Below are 10882 nucleotides of genomic sequence, written 5' to 3' on the forward strand. Positions count from 1 at the left end.
TGATCTAATATGAATGTATGTGTGTTTATCTTTTTTCGTATATATGTTCTTGAATCTAGAATATATTTGATGTGTTAATCTTTGTTTTTTGAAAAGATTATGTTTCGTCGGAAAAATCATAAACATCGGAGCCTCGCCGGAGAAGATGACCAATATGTTAGAAACCGACTAAACCTATGATTGCAGGCCATAATGATGTTTTGTGAACGGTTCAACAAGTTCAATAGGAAAATATGGACAAAAAAAATACTCAGTGACTAAATGCATACAAATAAAAAAATATGTCATATTTAATATATATATATATATATATATATATATATATATATATATATATATATATATATATATATATATATATATATATATATATATATATATAAACTATTTGTCATTCCAAAAGAAATGTTAGTCCACACTTAATAAAGTTTTAAATGTTAATTAAAATAACGGAATAAGATGAATCATTGTTAAATAAATAGGTTTTAACAATAGGGTTATTTGTAGCAAACATAAAACTTAGAAAAAAAAAACATATAATAAAATCTAACCATTTTATATTACTTACCTAAAAAACAACTTCAAATGGTAAAAATTCATTTTTAAAGGTTGATTATTAATATATAACTCCTCAAAAACATCTCTTCGCTCGTACAATATAGTTTTTTTTACTCAATAATCTTTGTTATAAAAACCATGAAATGATTAGCCTTTTATAACGACACAATCGGAATTTCTGCTTTCAAATATATTTAAAGATACAATTCATTGTATCTTCGAATGTGTTTCTCGTGATCAAGGTTCTTTTCTTTATTCCTGTGATGTGAAAAGACAAGACTTTGTGAAAGATTAATTTTTTGGATCTTTGATCTAATGGACACTGAAATGACATTCACTTTAGAGCCATATGCCATCTTTCAATAACTTTCATGAATTGTTAAATTTCGTAGTCATCTAAACGTTTTATAAAACATCGTATACTTATATTTTTAAGGGCCGGCTAAAACGAAATCCTATATATAGATTTAGGTTTTATGGAAAACAAAAAACTCTAAAATAATCATAAAAATGTATAAAAAAATACTTAGAGATCAAAAAAAAAAATTTAATTTTTTTATGAAAAAATCGCAGATTTTTAAATAAATACGCTGATTTTTTTTGTAATTTAAAAAAAAAAAAAATTTAAAATTGATTTTTTATTTTTTTTCAGCGAATTTATTAAAAACCTGCGATTTTTTTATAAAAAATTAAAAAAAAAAGTTTTGCAATCTCTAAGTATTTTTTATACATTTTTATGATTTTTAGGGTTTTTTTGTTTTCCAAATAACCCTCCCTCTCTCTCTCTCTCTCTCTCTCTCTCTCTCTCTCTCTCTCTCTATATATATATATATATATATATATATATATATATATATATATATATATATATATATAAAAGTGGTTCAAATGAGAAACCAAAAAGTTAAGAACCCTAAGAAACTTTTAAATTCCTTACTTTATAATTAGTTGCCACTTGCTCTTGGATAGTCGTTAGACCACATTCGGACCGCCGCCGGACTAACACCAAATTCAATAACGTTTTTTAGTCGTATTCACATTTTAATAGAACAATCATTATATGTTTCATTTGTTTGGTAATATTTTTTAAGGCATACCATTTTATTTTTGAAGCCATATATATATATATATATATATATATATATATATATATATATATATATATATATATATATATATATATATATAATTTAAATAAAAAAAATAGATTTATGCCTTAACAAATTCATTTTTTTTCTAAATTGTAGATTTTTTTATAAAATATATCATGTATAAGACATATTCATAGTTTAAATACCATATTCACAGTTTAATAAAGATATTAATTAACTAATACATGGTTTAATTTTTTCATGCAAACATTCATTCATATTTTAACATAAAATTTATATAACATATACAACTTGATACAATCCATTTTTAGTCATATTTTAGCACAAAATTCAATAAAATTCAAGTAAGTCAAACCCAAACTCTACCACAATTACTAACGACTAAACACCTCCACCAACTACATGTGCCACTTTTTCAACTATCATTCCTTCCAAATCAGACTTGTATATAAAATAATGGATTCATAGCTTAAATATTATATTCACACTTTAATAAACCAAACAATTTACTAGTTAAGAGTTTGGTGCAAAATAATTATAAAAACTAATATATTCTTACATATTTATATAACACAAAAAGTAAATGTATTCACAAAAGATTTAATACAAACATTCATATATAAATTAGTCATATTTTAGCACAAAATTCAATAAAATTCACAGCGTAATACAATCAATTCACAGTCCAATACACAAAATTCACAACTAAATATAAAAATCTCACAATTTAATGCACAAAAATATACATTCACAACCATATTCTTAACTTAAAACTTACATATATACCGTTAGATCTATAGGTTAATGTTTCTTTCAAAGTTTATTTACACAAATATTCACAATTTAAATTTTACACACTTTAATCAAAATTAGATTAAATCAGATCTGTATATAATACTACTTTCATCTTATATTTCAGAAGCAAACAAAGAATTAATAAAAAAAAAACACAGCTTAATACAGTTAATTCACAATTTAATACAGTTAATTCACAGCTTGATACAATCGAATCGTTGTTTAATAAAAAACAATCACAATTTCAAAGTTTAATACAAAACATTATACTTCAAAATCATATTCTCAACTTAAAACTTACATTTCAAGACATTAATTCATAGTTTAATAAAATAGTTTAGGTCTCCTATTCAGGATATTTAAAACTTAAAAACTTGAATGATTTTGTTGAAGAATTTCATCAAATATCTTGTGTGCACTAAACAAATTCACGGTTTAATAAAGGATTTCAGAACTCCCATTCACAGTTTAGGAATCTTATTCAAAGTATTCACAACTTAAAAACATATTAATTCACTCATTAAAAATCAAAACTCACAGCTTAAAAAAATAAATTCACATTATTTGAGAAAACATTACATAATAAAACACATTTTTAATTTCAATTCATAGTATAACAACTATAAAACATAAAGAATGAATAACAATTTGATGTAAATATTATAAAAAATAAGAGCACAAACATTGACTCACAACTTAACAAAAAAAACAATGATTAACAAAACTAAACAATAAGTGAGAGATTAAAACATTAAATTCACAACTCAACAGAAGATAAAATAAAATAAATTGACATACCTGATGTGTTTCATCAGAGATCAGATAGAAACAGATGGAGGAGATGGCAGTGCCGGAACATATCTAAGGCGGTGGAAGTACCATCAGCCATTATGGCCACTGTTATAGCTTCAGATCTATACATGAAATAGCACCACACAAAGTAGATCTAGAAAAATCGAATCGCATACATCAGATCTGACCAAATCTGAGCATGATGTCAATAGTAGGAGGTTGTAGTGGACATTAGTGGTGGTAGCGATGGTGGAACGAAGTTGATGGTAATGAAGGTGGTATCAAATCTGACCAAATTGCACCAGATCTGAGATGTTTTGTGTTTTAGAGAGGGAAAGTTAAGATGAAACAACTTCATGACTCCAGATCTGAGACCATGTGGCGATTAATGATGGATATGGATGTATTTTTATCAGATATTATCAGATATGTGTTTCTGTTGGTGGTAGGTTAACGACATGGAAGAGGAATTTGTGTTGACAGTGATGGACGATGGTGGTGGTTATGCCACTCACCAAAACTCATAAATATGGAGGAAAAAAGCATAGAACTGAAGATGAAAGTCGTAGATCTGAAGAAGAAAATCGTAGATCTGAAGCTAAATATCATAGATCTAAAACTAAAAATCACAGATCTAAAGTTGAAGTTGTAGATCTTGAGCCAACCGGAGCTTGTGGATCTGATAGCAGTGGTTCACCGGTGGTAGGAGGTGGCGACGGTGACACTACAAGGGTGGTAGCTGGTGGCAACCGGTGATAATGTTTCTTTGTTCTTCAATTTTGAGATGAGAGAGAAGATACTCATGTGAGTGTGTATAATGTGTGTAGATCAGAAATAATAAATATGAAAGTGACTTCTTATGTTACACCTTAATAAAAAAAGATTCTTAACCTTTAGGGGTTCTAATTTGATCTTTCACACACACACACACACACACACACACATATATATATATATATATATATATATATATGTATGTATGTAAGTAAGTTCAAATAAAAACAATAAATAGTGTGAAACTGTAAGAGCATTATATTTATGTTGTTATTCTGCAATGAATGTTGTATATGTGTATTGTTGAAGTAATTCTAATATGAATATTAACGTTTGATTATTCATATATTTATTAGAATGTGATTATTGTATTATAATTTTACGTGCGTGTATTTTTGTAGTAAATTCTAATTTTAGTTTTAACATGTGAGTATTCATTTATTCATTATTGAATAATGACATAAAGTTGTGGATACAAAAGTCATAGTAGAATTATAACATAAAAGTAGTGTTTTTATGTTTTCACACTATTATATATATATATATATATATATATATATATATATATATATATATATATATATATATATATAGAAATAATTAGTTAATAGACTAGCAGGCAGATCTCTAGATCACTACTGTATAACAACATACTATATACTAGGATACTTAACTAAAAGGGCCAATATTAGTGCCTTCGACCCACAAGATTAGTGAGGAAACTCACCTCATAGTTTGATGAATAGCTAAACAAGATACTGCTCCAAAATACTGGCTCATTCCAAAATCCAAATCCTAAATGTCAAAACATTTCCATTCTAAATTAATAACATTTCCCCAAAATACCCTTGGTGAAAACTGGTCAAAGTCAAAAAAGTCATGAGTCAACACAGTCGTGTCAACTCAGCCGAGTTGACTCACGCTTCGTATGCGGGGCATACTCCACACGGGGTGTACAAGCATGTCTGAAGCATCGGGGCTACATCTGTGCACGCTCAGCGTACCCTGCGGTACGCCCAATGTACATAACAACCCTCCTCTTAGGCTATTAAGCACATATTCCTTCAACGTAGCACGTCCAAATGCAGATCCAAGGCTAAAATACCATCATGATGCATAAAGTTTCCAACTTTATGACTTTACATGTCCATTAAGTGCTTAAAACACATAATATCAACATCTTAATGCATTAAGACCTTCTATAGCATGCATGGAGTGAAACTAACCATAAGATCATATTTTTATGACTTAAGCCCCCCATAAAGTCTGAAAGGATGACTTATTTGATAAAAAAAATGTTGTAACATCCCAAAAATTCAACAAATTTAAAACTTTTCAAAACAACTCTTTTGTCTAATAACAGTGTCACAAAACCATTATTTCGAACCATTATTTAAAATCAGAGTCTCCTAAGATCCAATTAGTGGTAAACCAAGGATTGTAGGGTCACACCTTCGCCTTGTTGCGGTCCACTGAAGTACCTGAAACCATAAACCAAAACTGTAAGCACGAAGCTTAGCGAGTTCCCCCATAATACCAACACACGAATAAATAACATATTCAAAATAACAACATGTATTGGGTCCGCAGATAAAAGGTTGGATTACTCCTGAGCCCACAATATGAGTCTAGCTTGCCCATCAAGCCCACAGGTCATATCTGGCTTGCTCCTGAGCCCACAACTTATGTCTGGCTTGCTCCGTAGTCTATTCACTCATCATATTAGAATACAAATGTTCGGCCATCAGTACGAGTCTGGCATACCACCCGGTACTCAGGTCGTATCTGGAATACATCTGAGCCTTCAGTATGAGTCTGGCATGCCCCACCCAACCCTCAACTCATATCTGGAATGCTTTAATACCCTTAAACCTTCAGTCTGAGTATGGCATATCCCTTGGTCCTCATCTCATATTTGGAATGCATCTAAGCCCTCAGTATGAGTCTGGCATGCCTCACCCGCCCTCAACTCATATATGGAATGCTCCAGGGTTTGTTGGCTACAACACAAAGAACTACAACCTCAACCCAACATAATATGTCTACAAATAACAACACATATAGATAACCATGCACACAAAAGCATAGGTAGTCCTACCGATATACCAGACTAGCATATCAATAACTAGCATAATCATGCATATCTATTCCATACTCAGCATATCAACAAATATCAGGTTGTCAAACCAATAAACCGACCTTGGTGCCTTCGACCTAAATGTATAGTGAGGAAAACTCACCTCGCACTGTCAAATCTGACAGAAAGAATCACCGACTGCTGACTCGCATGAATCCCCACACTGTTAATCACAAGATAAACATCCATCAATAATCGGATCCGACCCACACTAAGTGTCCAATATAGGGTAAAAGTTGTTTTTGCCCTCTTCATAACTTGGCACCAAAGCCAAGGCCCAAATCAGCAATCCAAAAGGCCCAAACATGGCCTAAACATCCCAAGGTCAACCCTAATCAAACTTCTGGTCAAAGTCAAAGTCAAAAATCCATGTTGACCAAACACGCTGTGTTGCCCCTGGATGCGTCGTGTTCTTCAATTATCCAAATAATCAGGAAAACCTCAATCAACACGCCGTGTTCGCCTGCACACACACCGTGTTTGCCCAAGATTCAATGACTTAATACAATAAGTTGTTTTCTCTGATACCAAGAGCTCCAAAGCTTAGATCTAGCCTCTCATGTGGTCCAGAAGGATAAAGTTTCCAACTTTATCCATTGGCACTACCCAAAAACGTTCAATACTCAATCCATAAGATTAATAGTGCAAGGGCTTGACCAATAAGTACTTAATCCATAAAGACATAGCCCCAAAACATATATCTAACTTCCTTGAGCCGAAAAACCACGTAAAGTTGCCAACTTTATGTTCATCCATGTCTAAATGAATCTCTTAAGCTTAAAAGGACTTAATGATTGACTTAATTCATGCATAACACTAAAACTCTCATAAAGCTTGCACCTTTATGCTCAAGGATACCAAAACAATGATATGAAAGAACAAGCCCTTAAATGACCTAACTCATCCATTAACCCAAAAAGGGACTAAAAGCACAACAATCTAACTATGAAGATATCTAAACATATACATGACAAGATGCAAACTTGATACCTCATAAAGCTTCCCCACATGATGATGATTCTGGATCCAAAGTCTTTTCCCTAAGCAAAGCAACTTCAAGATCTCCTCTTCATTCACAAAGACCAAAAATGAGCACCAAGAACTTCTTACTAGTTCAAGAACACCACCAGGAGACTTAAAGATCGATTTTAGGGTTTTAGTGACAATGGAGGGTGGTGAAGAGGTCAACCATAAGGACTTAAGGCCTTTATATAGGGTACAACACCCAAAAATTAGGGTTTTCTCCACCAGCCGCCAACACACCGTATTGCTCCATAAACATGTCGTGTTGACCTTAAAGAAAGTAGCATTTCTTCAATCTAGACACGTCGTGTTGGTTCCTCCAACACGTCATGTCTAACCCTAGAAAGGGAATTTATTTATACAATTATTCCTTAAGATTTCGGGTGTTACAATGCCATGTTTAAGAATCACCACATTTGGGGCCAAAAAGTGCACTAAAGGAAGAAATGGCTAGATCTACAAGACGGAGTCATCAAGTTGTGAACTTTATACCTCCTGGAAGTTGCTAACAAGAAGATAATCTCAAATCCAAGATGCTTCCAAGCTCCTGATGGGTTTTATACAAACAATCCTATGTGCGCATGCAACCCTAGATTTAGATCTATGTTTTTACTATTAGATACACAACTTTATGAACACAAGAAGAACCCTAGCAAGCACCTAGGTATTTTGAAATCTATATAGTAGAAGCGATTACATACCTCTTGTTGTTATATTGCAATAACAACACAAATCTTCAATCTCATTGTCTTGGAAAGCAAGTACCATAAGTGTGGTACCTCTAATGGCTCACAAACACCACAAGCAATTGGAGAGGCAAGAGAGAGAGATGGGAGAGGCAAAAATCGGCTCTAGGTCTTCTTGGAATCAAGTGGCCAATTTTCTAAGGCCTAAGTGGTCTTTATATAGGGTAGAGATTAGGGTTTCAGTCCTTATCCTTATCTGGTTGCTTGCCCACCAAGCAGCCCATAAGATAAGCCTTGAATCCTTATCATGGACGAATTCTAAGGCCTTATCACCTTGAGTTCGTCCAACCTATCCTTGGGGCATCCAATGCCCTAATTTGTAACTATCACATAATTACAATTCAGCCCCTCTAGTTTAATTAATTACATTTGATCACAAAATTAATTCTTAATTAATTATTGACCAGTATTAACTAAACAAATATGACAGTCTTCATTCACACCTAGTTCCAACATATGAACGACCGTGGACCGTTTGAATAATTTGTTTATTCTTAATTAACTCAATTATTCAGGAAGTCAAAACATGCAAAGTGAAACAATAGTTAAACAATTAACATAAGACATAAACTTTAAATAATACTCCTTTATTTAATCATCAAATGTCAATTACATTTATCTATTACATGTTTCCAAACTATCTAATCCAAACTAATATCGTCCTTCAGCCCAATGCTCCTAGCGTGCTGCAAGTGCTTAACCCTACCCAGTCCCTTCGTAAGCAGATCTGCTGGGTTATCCTCTGACGATATCCTCTTAACTACGAGGAGTCCTTCTTCTACCCGATGTCTAATAAAGTGATATTTTCTGTCGATATGTCGAGATCTACCATGATCTCTCGGTTCCTTGGTCAAGGCAACCGCCCCTTCATTATCACAGAAAGTTTCCATAGGCTCCTTTATGGCAGGTACAACTTCAAGGTCTCCAATGAAGTTCTTCAACCATGTCGCATCCTTTGACGCTTCGCTCGCTGCAATGTACTCTGATTCGCACGTTGAATCAGCTACGGTTGCTTGCTTAGAACTTTTCCAAGTCACTGCTCCTCCATTAAGGGTAACGACCCAACCTGAATGTGAACGGTAGTTGTCCCTGTCTGTCTGGAAACTGGCGTCACTATACCCTCACACCTTTAAGTCATCACTCCCTCCGAGTACTAGAAACCATTCCTTGGTCCTCCGAAGGTACTTAAGGATATTCTTGACTACGGTCCAATGTGCTCTGCCAGGGTTTCCTTGATATCTATTGACCATGCTCAAAGCGAAGGCCACATCAGGGCGAGTACAAGTCATAGCACACATGATCGTGCCAACAGCAGAAGCGTAAGGTACTCGGCTCATCTCTGCTATCTTGGCTTCGGTACTCGGACTTTGAGTCTTACTCAACTTGGCATTATTTTGGATCGGTAATTCTCCCTTCTTTGAGTTTTCCATACTAAAACGTTTTAGCACCTTGTCCAAGTAAGTATTTTGACTATGTCCTATTAGTCTCTTACTTCGGTCTCTCACTATCCTTATTCCCTAAATATAAGAAGTCTCTCCGAGGTCCTTTATAGCGAAACACTTCCCAAGCCAGGACTTAACTTCCTTCAAATTCAGGATGTCATTTCCTATGAGTAGTATGTCATCGACATACAATACGAGGAAGCTAACTATACTCCCATTGGCCTTGACATACATACATGATTCATCTTCGCTTCGTACAAATCCAAACTCTTTGACTTTCTCATCGAAACAAAGATTCCATCTGCGAGATGCTTGCTTAAGTCCATAAATGGACTTATCAAGCTTGCACACTCTATTGGGATGCTTCGTGTCGACAAAACCCTCTGGCTGAGCCATGTAAACATCCTCATCCAAATTCCCATTGAGGAAAGCAGTTTTGACATTCATTTGCCATATTTCATAATCATGAAATGCAGCAATGGCTAGCATCACCCTAATAGACTTTATTTTAGCAACTGGTGAGAAGGTCTCATCATAGTCAACTCCAGGAGTTTCAGTAGAGCCCTTCGCAACCAATCGCGCCTTATACGCGTGCACATTCCCATCCATGTCGGTCTTCTTCTTGAAGATCCACTTGCACCCAACCATCTTACGTCTGGGCACATGATCAACCAAATTCCAAACTTGGTTGTCATACATGGACTGAATCTCACTGTCCATCGCCTCTTTCCATTTCGCAGACTCTGGGCCTGTCATGGCTTCCTTATAGCTGTTAGGTTCATCTAGATTTACTAGTGTACTTGTTGGGTCAATATTATGGTTTATACTTTGCTTTTCTAGGAAATTGTATTTTTATGTAATTTCATATATGTGTTTACGGTCATAAACCCATTTACGACCGTAAACCCATTCGGCCCATGTTTCCTGTGTATATATATATATGTGTGTGTGGGTGAGGGGTGTGAGGGAAAGGATGATGAACACTAGAGGAGCTTAAGTGTGTGCATTTGAAGGTGTTCTAGAGAGAGAGAAAAGAGAGTGTGTGTTAGTATGTGTGAATCTTGTATCCAGATCTTCATTCATATCAATACATACAAGATTCATCATCTTCTTCTTCTCCGTCTCTTCTATTTGATCTGACATCATCCGTTTGATTGGGATTCCGCACCATCAAACGGATCTGATTAATACACAAGCAGATTAGGGACTTACAATTGGTATCAGAGCTTGGATTGTGTCACTCATCTTTTTCAGATATGGAGACGATTTGATCTTATTTTGGAAAGATTCTTGCGTTTTTTGATAGATCTCGCAAAAATAAGGGGGGTTTGTTCTACGCGTTTTTCCTAAAAACGAGTTTTTGATCGAGTTTTGGAGCAAAAAGGGTGAAAAACGTTGTTTTTCGTCAAGAACAACGATTTCTGAAGAGTTTACGTTCTTTGAAGGGCTTACGGTCCGGAGTTTACAGCCGGAAACAAGTTTACGGCCGGAAACGTGTTCACA

This window comes from Lactuca sativa, chromosome 1 (genome assembly GCF_002870075.4).
Source record: "Lactuca sativa cultivar Salinas chromosome 1, Lsat_Salinas_v11, whole genome shotgun sequence".
NCBI lineage: Eukaryota > Viridiplantae > Streptophyta > Magnoliopsida > Asterales > Asteraceae > Lactuca > Lactuca sativa.